Raw genomic sequence first — 12,292 nt, 5'->3', positions numbered from 1 at the left:
TACCATATGGGACCGTCTTGAGGATTAAGATAAATCAAGGATTTTTTTTCAAAAACAAAACTCCAACACAAAAAAAGAAGATGCGATTTTGCACAGATTTTCATGCACAAGCTATAGTATTGTACAAGCCTTAATTTTATGCCTGGTTCTTCTCCTTAATAATACTGTGACCATGGGATAATTATAGGACCTTTCTAAGCCAATTTCTGTATCTTAAATGGGCATCTCAATGTGTACTATGAAGGGTTGTTAGGATCAAATGAAGTATCTGTTTGAGACACATTGTATGTACTCAATAAATGATTGATATGTTGATGGTGGTCATGATGTTATTTAGCACCTGTCCCAGGGGCAAAACGCCCTCCCCAAAAATAGGAGTAGAGAAGTTTAGGCCCAATATGGAATCCTGACATTTAAGTAAAATCAATTGACCTTTATTGAGTGTCTGTATATAGGCACTGCAGAATTTTTAAATGTCAGTCTCTGGAACTTATTACTTGAGTGGGGAGGAGTAAGAGGATGAGGAGAATGAGGAGGATGAGGAAAGTGATAGATAAAGCTTATTGTACATTATATTCCAGGCACTGTACTACTTTTTTCTACTTTATAGAAATTAACTCATGTTATTCTCACATCAATCCAATGAGATAAGAACTACTACCAATCTCATTTTATATATGATGAAATCAAGACACAAAAGGTTAAGGAACTTGCTCAAATCCAAATCTAGTAGTGGTCAGAGTTGAGATATGTACTCAGAAGTCTGGATCTAGAGCTCATGCCTCATCTATTATGAATGGGAGGGGGGAAGTGCATAAATGCTATACAAAGTTTTTTCACATTATGCAAAAATATAGGAAAAAATATTCCAAATGAGGGGGAAATTCCATCAGAATTCAAATATTTATGCAGCAATGAAATGTGCTCAGCTCCTTGATGGGCACAGGAAAGAGCTCTTAAAGTAAGGAAGAAGATTCGAAGAAGATTCTTTTCCCAGCCTTTGAAGAGGTTGTAGAAGTGGTATGGATATGATGGTCTGCCTTTAGAGGCCATGCTTCTAATCACCCTGTATTTAGCAGACTCTTATTGAAAGAGTGTATAAATGAAAAGAAGCCAAATAAATTCACCATGCCATGTTCTAACTACCTTGCTGGATGTTAAAAATTATAATAAACCTATATGTTTATAATAATAGTATATTAAATCTCTATTTCTACATTCAATTGGGAGGTATTGTGATTAAACCTAAAGATGTTGACAGGGCATCACTCATCAGCTATACTTTTGGTGGACACCATGTATGATCTCATGGAATCTTTAGTCCCCTCTTAATTTTACAATGGGGGTCATTAACATTTAACGAGTTACAGTAATGTGTCTAAGATGAGAGAGCTAGCTAGTGGCAGAAATGGAATTAGAACATGTTTCCTAAACCCAAGTCCCATATTTTCCAAGTTTAATTCAACAATGATTTATAGATCAATAATAATTAGATTATGAGGCAGTGGAAAGGAGACTGTGAGTTTACAAATAAGAGATAATCTGGGACGCCTGGGGGGCTCAAAGGTTGAGCGTCTGCCTTCAGCTTAGGGTATGATCCTGTGATCCAGGATCGAGTCTCATATGGGGCTCCTTGCAGGAAGCCTGCTTATCCCTCTGCTTGTGTCTCTGCCTCTGTGTGTGTGTGTCTCTCATGAATAAATAAATAAAGTGTTTAAAAAAAGAACAAATAAAAGATAATCTTTGCTCTTGAGAAATTTATAATCTACTAAGAAAGACAGATTTACCCACATATAATTATAAAACTCATCATAGTGGGACAAATTCAAAAACATGGGAGATCCCAGATCTTGTCTCCACATGTCTGTCTTTCATCACTCAACACACCTGTTTATTCAGAATCTTTCTGCTCTGCTAAATTGCTACCCTGTGTATGGATCACTACTCTATCTCTAACACAGTTCCTGGTACAGAATAAGCACTCAATAAATATTTATTGAATGAAATAAAAAAAAACACAAAAGCAAAATAATATAAAATCACAGAGGAAGAGATGATTAATTAAATGTGAATTTGAGATATACAGGCCACAGCAAAGCCAATTAGGTAAAACTTAGCTAAAAATGTCAAGTTCCCAAGGAGAGGAGATCATTCAGCTGGAAGAGGGCCTGTCATTTCTATTAATCCATACCCCTGCCTTTAGGCCAATCCACAGATGAATTACCTCTGACAAGTCAGAATCTGGCTTATTTTTAACACAGGTTTCTTAAATCTTTTGATAAATTTAGAAAATATCTATTACAAATCATTTATTAGAAAATAAGAGCATGTGTGACTTAGACAAAGAAAGACATGGTTCTCCCTCAAATTCTGAGTATGACAACTCCAAAAATCAGGGGGACTGCTTCGCAGGGAACTCAGTGGTGTGTGCCAGACTGTCCACAGTCAGAAGAAAGTCTGTTTATGTTTATTTCAGTTTGATTTTGTGCATAGCATTACCAAACCTCACTCCTTTATCTTTCCTGGGAGATTTCTTTCTTTAGTTTGTGGCTATTGGCTCCCTCCTTTTCTTTCTTCTTTATGTTCTCCCTTTTTAACTTCCTTCCTTGCTTGCTTCCTTCCTTTTTTATTCCTCCCCTTCCTCCGTCTCTCTTCTCTTCAGTTATGAGTCACCACCATAATGTTATTTTTGTACATTTCATTAATCATGCATTTCCTTCCTCATGAAACCCAGCACAGGGGATGACATGTGCCATTGCCTGGCCTGGGGACCCCCACACTCTCCCATACTATCTTGTCAGGTCCTAGAAACCAGAAAAAGAGTCAGTAGAGTATCTAGCATTGTAATAATGAGGAAGACTAGCACTTGGAAACAATACATGTTAGGTCCCCAAGAATCTGATCAAGCACCAAGAGCCCTGCCCCCCCCAATCTAAATCAATAGACTTTAAATATTTAAATTAACTTTCAAGTTTATTGAGGCTTGAACACAGACATATTGATGCACTAAATTCAGTGTTCAGTGTTACAGTTTCTGTATTAAGAACCAAAGGAAAGGGGCACCTGGGTGGCTCAGTCTGTTAAGCTGTCTGCTTTTGGCTCAGGTCATGATCCCAGGGTCCTGGGACCCAGCCCACATCCGGCTCCCTGCTCAGTGAGGAGCCTGCTTCTCTCTCTCCCTTTGCTTGCTGCTCGCCCTGATAGTGCTTTCTCTCTCTCTCTGTGTCATATAAATAAATAAGTAAACTTAAAAAAAAAGAACTAAAAGTGTTAAAAGACAAAAGTTTAAAAATTAACTATAACTAAAAAATACATTAATAAATGCACAATATAATATATGTTATTTGTGATATCATTGACTGTGGGGAAGAAGGAAAAGTATAAGCTATTTGTATATAGTTGAAATTCAATTATTGTCAGCTTATCCACTTAAAGCAGATTATTATAACTACAAGATGTTTTATGTAAGCCCCAAAATAACCACAGAGAAAATACCTATAGAAGATACACAAAAGAAAATGAGAAAAGAATCAAAGCATGTGACTACCAAAAATACATATATAAAATATTATATATATTTATATATATATGATATTTATATATATGAAACACAAAACAAAACAAGAAAAGAGGTGCAAAAAAGCTACAAGACAGACAGAACAATGAACAAAATAGCAAGTCCTTACCTATCAATAATTACTTTAAAAGTAAAAATTACTTTAAAAGTAAAAGTCCTTACCTATCAATAATTACTTTAAAAGTCTACAATCAAAAGATATAATAGAGTGGTTGAGTGGATTAAAAAAATGCTAAACTAGGGATCCCTGGGTGGCGCAGCGGTTTGGCGCCCGCCTTTGGCCCAGGGCGCGATCCTGGAGACCCGGGATCGAATCCCACATCGGGCTCCCGGTGCATGGAGCCTGCTTCTCCCTCTGCCTGTGTCTCTGCCTCTCTCTCTCTCTCTCTGTGACTATCATGAATAAATAAATAAAATCTTTAAAAAAAAATGCTAAACTGTATGCTATGTAAAAGAGACTTATTTCAGAATTAAGAACATATGTAGGCTAAAAGTGAAAGGATGGAAAAAGATATTCCATGCAAATGGTAACCAATAGGAGCAGGGGTGGCCTTACTTAGACAAAATACACAAAGTCAAAAATTGTCAAGAGAAATAAAGAAACACCTTATATAATGATAAAAAGATCAATTCATCAGGAAGAGATAACAATCATAAATATATATGCACCCCAAATCAGAGCACCCAAGTATTTGAAGCAAACATTTACACAGCTAAAGGAAGAAATAGACAACAACACAGTGATAGTAGGGTATTTCAGTACCACACTAATGGATAGAACATCCAGACAGAATATCAAAGAAGAAACAGAAGAGTTGAACAGCATCATAGACCAAAGGGACCTATTAGATGTATAACAGAGCATTCCATGTAATAGCAACAGAATACCCTTTTTTCTCAAGTACACATAAGACATTCTACAAGGCAAATCAAATGTTAGGTCATAAGTCTTAACAAATTTTAAAAAGATTGAAATAATACCAAGCATATTTCCAAACTACAGTGGAATGAAACTACAACTCAATGGCAGAAGGAAAACTGGAAAATCCACAAGTATTTGAAAATTAAACACAGCATTCTTGAACAACCAATGGATCAAAGAAGGAAGCAAATTGGAAATTTGGAAATATTAAAGGCTAAAATGAAGACGTGACATACCAAAACTTATGGAATAGAGCAAAAGCAGTTCTAAGAAGGAAGTTTATAGTGATAAATGCTTACATTTAAAAACAAAACGAAACAATTCTCAAATAAACAACCAAATTTTACACCCCACAGAACTAGAAAAAGATAAACCTACACCCAAAGTTAGCAGAAGGAAATGTTAAGATTAGAAAAGAAATAAACAAAATGGAATGTCAAGAAACAACAGAAAAAAAATCAATGAAATGGAGAACTTTTTTTAAAAAACATAAAATTGACAAATCATTAGTTATATTAACTAAAAAAGAGAGATGACTCAAATAAAATAAAAAATAAAATAGATGTTTCAATTGGTGCTACAGAAGTTAAAAGTATAGGGAGTACTGTGAACAATTATACACCAACAAATTGGGTAACCTGGAAGAAATGAATAAATTCATAGGAGCAAAGAACTCACAAAGACTGAATCATGAAGAAATAGAAAAATCTGAACAGATCCTATTACTAGTAAAGAGATGGAATCAATAATTAAAACTTCCCAACAGCAACAACAAAAAGCCCAGGTCCAGATGGCTTTTCGAGTGAAATTTAACAGGCATTTGAAAACAAATCAAGGCCAGTCCATCTCAAACTCTTCCAAAAATTTAAAGTGGATGGAACATGTTCAGTCTGATCTTATAAGGCCAACATTGCTTTGTTATCAAAGCCAGAAAAAGATAGCTCAAGAAAAGAAAATTTTGGCCAATATCTCTGATAAGTAGATGCAGAAATCCTCCATAAGATACCAGCAAACTGAGTTCCCCAGCACATTAAAAGGATCATACACCATGACCATATAGAATTTATCCCTGGGATGCAAAGATAGTTGAACATACAAAACACATTTAATGTAATATGCCACATTGACAGAACAAAGGATAAAAATCACATGATTATCTCAATAGATGCAGAAAAAGCACTGACAAATTTCATTACTGTTTCATGAGAAAAACATTCAACAAACTAGGAAAAGAAGGAAATTATATCAACATAATAAAGGCTATATATGAAAAACTCATTGCTAACATCATATCCAATGGGGGAAAGCTAAAAGCTTTTCCTCTAAGATCAGGAACAAGGTAAGAATGTCCATTCCCAACATTTCTAGTCAATGTTGTACTGGGATCCTAACCAGAGCAAAAAGGCAAGCAAATTTATCTGTGTCCGCAGATAATATAATTTCATATATAGAAAATCCTAAATTTATCTGTGTCCGCAGATAATATAATTTCATATATAGAAAATCCTAAATTTATCTGTGTCCGCAGATAATATAATTTCATATATAGAAAATCCTAAAGATTCCACACAAACTATTTGCAAGATACAAAATCAATATACAAAAATTAGTGTTTCTGTATACTGACTGTTAAAAATTTGAAAAAGAAGTTAAGGAAACAAGGGGTGCCTGGGTGGCTCAGTCAGTTAAGCATCTGCCTTCAGCTCAGCTCATGATCTCAGGGTCCTGGAATTGAGCCCCATGTCAGACTCCCTGCTCAGCAAGGAGTCTGCTTCTTCCTCTCCCTCTGACCCTCCTCCCTGCTTGTGCTCCCCCCTCCCCGTGTTTGTGTCTCAAATAAATAAATAAAATATTTCAGAAAAAAGGAAGCTAAGAAAACAATGTCGTTTACAATTGCATCAAAAAGAATAAAATAGGAATAAACTTAACCAAGATTTGCATGACAAAAACTATAAAACGTTGAAAGAAATTGAAAAAGACACAAATATGTTTATAGATTGGAGACTTAACATTTTTTTGTTTATTAAGATTTTATTTTAATTCCAGTATGGTTAGCATACAGTGTTGTATTAGCTTCAGGTGTACAATACAGTGATTCAACAATTCCACACATCACCCAGTGCTCATCACAACAAATGCACTCCTTGATCCCCATTGCCTATTTCATCCATTCCCCCTACCACCTCCCATCTGATAATCATCAGTTTGTTCCCTATAATTAAGAGTCTGTTCCTTGATTTGTCTCTCTTTTTCTTTGCTCATTTGTTATATTTCTTAAATTCCACGTGAGTGAAATCATATGGCCTTTGTCTTTAACTGACTTATTTTGCTTAGCACTATACTCTTTAGCTCTATCCATGTCATTGCAAATGGAAAGATTTAATTCTTTTTTATGGCTAAATAATGTTCAATTGTAGATATATACCACATTGTTTTTGTGCATTCACCTATCGATGGACACCTGGGCCACTTCCATGATTGGCTATTGTAAATAATGTTGCTATAAACATACAGATGTATGTATCTCTTTGAATTAGTGTTTTTGTGTTTTGAGGGTAAATACCCAGTTAGTGTTATTACTGGATCATAGGGTACTTCTATTTTTAACTTTTTGAGGAACCTATATACTGTTTTACAGTGTGGCTGCACCAGTTTGCATTTCCCATCCTTTTTTCCACATCCTCACCAACACTTGTTGTTTCTTGTGTTTTTGATTTTAGCCATTCTGACAGGTGTGAAGTGATACATCATTGCAGTTTTGATTTGGATTTCCCTGATTATGGGTGATGTTGGGCATCTTTTCATGTGTCTGTTGGTCATTTGGATGTCTTCTTTGGAGAAATGTCTGTGTCTCATGTCCATTTTCAATTGGATTATTTGTGTGTGTGCGTGTGTTGAGTTTTATCAGTTCTTTGTATATTTTGGATGCTAACTCTTTATTGGATATGTCATTTACAAATAACTTCTCCCATTCATCATGTTGCCTTTCAGTTTTGTTGATCGTTTCCTTTGCTATGCAGAAGCTTTTTATTTTGAGGTAGTCCAAATAGTTTATTTTTGCTTTTATTTCCCTTGCCTCGGGAGACATATCTATAAAAAATGTTGCTATGGCCAATGTCAAAGAAATTACTGCCTCTGTTGGAAGGCTTACATTTTTAAAATATCCCTACTGCTCAAAGTAGTAGATTCAATGTAATCTCTGTAAATATATTTTTTGAAGAAATAGAAAAAAAGATAATCCTAAAGTTTATATGGAAGTACAGAAAAACCCCTGAATAGCCAAAATAGTCTCCAGAAAGAAGGACAAAGCTCACTCCTGTTAATATGATCATTATCAAACCAAGCAAACAAAAACCAGAAAATACTTGTTGGTGAGAATGCAAAATAGTTCAGCTACCTTGGAAAACAGTATTGAGGTTTCTTAAAAAATTAAAATAAAACTACCATATATTACCATAAATGATGTACCATATATACCATATTTCAAACCACATTTCTGGCTATTCATCCAAAAAAATTAAATTAGGATCTCAAAAAGATATTTACAGTCCTGTGTTTATTGAAGCATTATTCACAATAGCCAAATGGTGGAAACAACCTAAATGTCCATCGACAGACGAATGGATAAGTAAATTGTAGTATAAGGAATATTATCTACCCTCAAAAGAAGAAGATCCTGCCACATGTGATAACATGGGTAGATCTTGAGGACATTATGCCCAATGAAATATGCTAGTCACAGAAAGATAAATACTGCATGCTTGCAAGTCATATGAGATATCTAAAGTAGTGAAATTTATAGATGCAGAAAGCAGAATGGTTGTTGCCAGGGGCATGGGGGGTGGTGGGAGAAGCTGTTCAGTGAGCATAGAATTTTTAAAAAGCAAACTGAGAAAGTTCTAGAGATCTGCTGTACAACATTGTGTTTAAAGTTAACAATACCGTATACTTAAAAATTTGTTAAGAGGGTAGATCTCATATTGTATATTTTTACTACAATTTTTAAAAAAAGAAACTAAAAGAGATACTTGTTTATGAGTGATAATGCTGCTGATTTTTTTTTTTTAACTTTCTAACGATTGGTAGGAGGAAGAGAAGATGTCATCTTGCCTTTCTGCTCTCTAGTACACACTTTAATATCTTGTGAAATCACTCTATCTTTTGGATTATGTCATTTTAAGAGGAGTGTGACTTTGGTGGCTGTTGTTTGGAATCCTCTCCCTGCTTTCCCACTGGCTGGCTTTTGAGTTGGGAAGCCCCTCCCCCTTTTACACTATCTATCTATAAAGGGAGAACAATTTGAGGATGCTTGAAAGAAAAGCCCAGCTGTCAGGAAGTACAACTTTTATGAATGAATATCTTGCTAAAATAAACAGAAGCTGTTTCAATTTCTTAGCATTAGAAGACCACTAGCAAATATCTTCAAAAAAAAAAAATTGGTTAATACAGTTAGGCTTCTCAGCCATAGTGAATGTTTCACTTAATTGCTGGCCTTAAAAGCACATTGGGTTTTTTTTATTTGTTTGGTCTTATTTTGTTTTGTTTTTAGGTTCAAGCGCTTATTTATTCATTTTACATTGGGAGATAGAACACAGACCCAAACGCCTGGGTGGCTCAGTGGTTGAGCGTCTCCCTTCAGCTCAAGGCATGATCCCAGGAACCGGGATGGAGTCCCCCATCGGGCTCCCTGCATGGAGCCTGCTTCTCCCTCTGCCTGTGTCTCTGCCTCTCTCTCTCTGTCTCTCATGAATGAATATATAAAATCTTTTTTTTTTTTTTTTTTTTTTAAAGAACACAGACCCAAATGTTTATTTTGGTATGCTTATTTTGGTATCTTCTTTCTTGTTTGATTTATTTTAATAATACTAACATTTACTTTGTACTTGGTTTGGAGAGTGCGGATTCACAAATGAGGGCCCTTTCCCTTCCCTAATGGGCATTACTTACACTCTGTTTGGGGAAAAGGGCACAAAATAAATGATAGCGTAATGACAGATTTTAATACAGTTGTTGTAAGCGTTGTAGTAAAGAAGCACAGGTGGTAAAATGAGGTTTCACCGAGAGAATGCTATGACGTGCTCCAGAAAGGGGAGGAACAGTGTCCTGGGAATACTCTCTTGTAAAGGTGACATTTGAGTTGAGCCCTGGAACGCGGGGAAGATTCCAGAATTTCTGAATAGAAGAAGTTTAGGTTTGGCAAGCTGGCAGGGATGAAGGTTTGTTTTGGAGCCATGTTGCGTAGGAAGCCCATCTTTACTCTTAGATTGCACTGTGGGGGTGGATTTGGGGAGGTTGTCTTGGGATTCACACTATGAAAGGGTAGGCAGGAATGAATCTGTGGAGAGGGGAAGAGAACATGTGCAGTGGCTACAGGTGGGACCAAGTGCAGGTAGGTAAGGGCTGTGTGGTTGGAAGATAGGACAAGGGCGTGAGGCACTGCTGGGACTGGTGAGAACAGCAGAGGCCAGGTCACACGGGACATGATTAAGGACCATGTATGCCGCTTTCCAGACTGTTCTTTCTGTGGGGATAAAGACCCTCAGAGAATGGGACTTGACTGAAAGCTCTCAAGCAGGGTAGGACCTGATCATTTTCACATTTCAGAAATCCCTCTTGCCACTTTGGGAGAATGAACAGGAGTAAGGGTAGATGCCAGAGACAAGTTAAACAGCTCTTTCACCAGGTTTACAGAGAAATGATGCTAGCTTAGATGGGATTGGTCATCACAGTGATCGAGGAAAATAGACAAGCGTGAAAGATATTTGCACAGACAAGTATGCAAACACCGTAGAGTGCAACTAAATAGGCCAGGGGGATTTGGAAAGCTTCATAGAAGTGACATCAGGTTAATCTTGAAGGATGAAAACAAATTCCTGTAGTAGTGCAGTCCATCTTTGAGATGCAGCTGCTAAAATATGTAAATTATAAATGATTATTACCTTCTTTTAGTATTCCTTTCAGATTCTCTAAGAAATATCATATAACTTGTGTTCTTATTTCTCTAATAGTGTCACTGTATGTGTTAGAATATAATAAATCTGCGTTTCCTGAAAACCACTTTACATTTTATCCTTGTTAATTCAGACCGATCCCCTCTTCATCAATACCCACTCAAATCCAAGTACATTAGTGAGAATGTATTTGGGGACATTTAAATTTTTTCCCACTTTCTATTAAATCCTTAGCTCAGGTTAAATCTCTATAGCAATTTGGCATGTGTCTTTGCACACTCTTAATTTTTGCTTGTTTCTGCCCTAGAAGAATTATAATTAAATTGATTTAAGTATTTTGGAAATAATTTTAAGGCCTAAAATACTTTAAATGTTCTTGGTTCTCTTTTAGTTCCAAAGGTGAATATGCTTCAATCTAGAGATTGCCTAGGCTGAGGGCTATTAGATGTCGAAGAATATTAGTTGGCATTTATAACATTTCCAATCTGCAGCCAGAGGAATGAACTGTGTACACTTTTCAAATCAAGAAAAATTTGAACTATTACCTAATATTTTTTTAAATTATTTCATACATTACTTATAGCTGCTACAGGGCTTGTGCTACCCAGTCCTTCCTTAGCAAGCACTCAGCTTTTCTTTCGTAATTAATATTTTCATTTCCCATATGCAGAGGATGCCTGAAGGAAATTTTTTTCTGGAAACAAAGTCTGCATAGTGCTTTAGTATGGCACAATTTATTTAGTAATTCATCTTTGCTATTTATTTTTTTATTAAACAAATCAAGCCGGATATTAGTTTTAAGCCCTGGCTTTAAAACTAGTGGTTGTTCTGTGGAGTCAGTGTCAGGTCAAAGAGAGGTCAGTAAGATATATCTCATCTAGGCATTACCCGGTGCACCATCTGCCCATGTTAAATCACAATGATAAGTAGGATATGTACTTGTGCACCACTAATTCTCCTTTGGCCAGAATTTCATGTCATCTCATGGTCATTACAATTGTCCAATTACAGTTGATCAAATTGAATTATCTTTAATTAGTAGGCCTGTCTCATAGTACAGCGGGGTAGTTGAACATATTTATCTGTTTAAGTGGTCTGTCATCAGACTTAGAAAGCCAAACGTCATGTTTGAAAAGAAAAAAAAAATGGGGCAAAGGGGAAGGCAGGAGGCTGGGTATATTTTACATATGTTAAAGTGAAAGAATAACTTCAATGTATAGTCTTATAATACATTTAATAATAGTTTGCTATGGTCTTTAAGATCTTTGGAGGAAAGTAAAATTAGTTATGCAATGTATGATGTTTATTTATCTGTGTAGAAATGACATACCGAGGATAGTAAAACAAAAATTCTATTGTCCTTGTAATGGGAAGAAATAGCTCATTCCAAACAACCCATTCATAACACATTTAGGTCTTTATGAAGATTTATAATATCATTGTGTAATCCCCAGCCAGGATATTTTCTGTCTTGCTGCAAACTCCACACACCATTACAAAATTTTAATGGATTCACACTGACTCCTGTTCAGATTGATTCTTGAGAGGCAAATGGGTGAGAACAGGGCAAGCATTTCCTAAAGATGGCAGTGGGCCTTTGAGCAATGATATCTGCCTGAAAGACTAGAGAAGCATCCATGGTTAGATAAGACTGGAAAGAGTCAAACTTATCACTTCTTGACATTCTCATTTGGGGGTGATAGTATTGCCATATCGCATCAAGTCCTATCGTATAGCCATGCATCATGGTGACACCAGACAAATATGAAATTCTCTAGGGCTTTATTTGACCTAGAAGTTCTTTCAGGCATTATTCCTTGATCCCAGCATCAAAAATGAGAG

At 35.9% G+C, this 12,292-nt stretch overlaps 1 protein-coding gene and 1 long non-coding RNA gene across 26 annotated transcripts in view; one reads left to right on the top strand and one right to left on the bottom strand.

Moving 5' to 3' along the window:
- The window catches only part of DLG2 (discs large MAGUK scaffold protein 2), a 1,975,849-nt gene that overhangs the window by 1,186,979 nt on the left and 776,578 nt on the right, over positions 1-12,292 (top strand). The gene's annotated exons all lie outside the window — the stretch shown is intronic.
- The window catches only part of LOC140615097 (uncharacterized), a 125,264-nt gene continuing 122,452 nt past the window's right edge, over positions 9,481-12,292 (bottom strand). For all 5 annotated transcript variants that reach the window (XR_012015775.1, XR_012015771.1, XR_012015773.1 and 2 more), the window contains one exon: positions 9,481-10,407. This is a non-coding gene — a long non-coding RNA (uncharacterized lncRNA). The remainder of the gene's footprint in view (positions 10,408-12,292) is intronic.

Source organism: Canis lupus, chromosome 23 (genome assembly GCF_048164855.1).
Source record: "Canis lupus baileyi chromosome 23, mCanLup2.hap1, whole genome shotgun sequence".
Taxonomy (NCBI): domain Eukaryota; kingdom Metazoa; phylum Chordata; class Mammalia; order Carnivora; family Canidae; genus Canis; species Canis lupus.
This window is presented reverse-complemented; position numbering and strand designations above follow the sequence as displayed.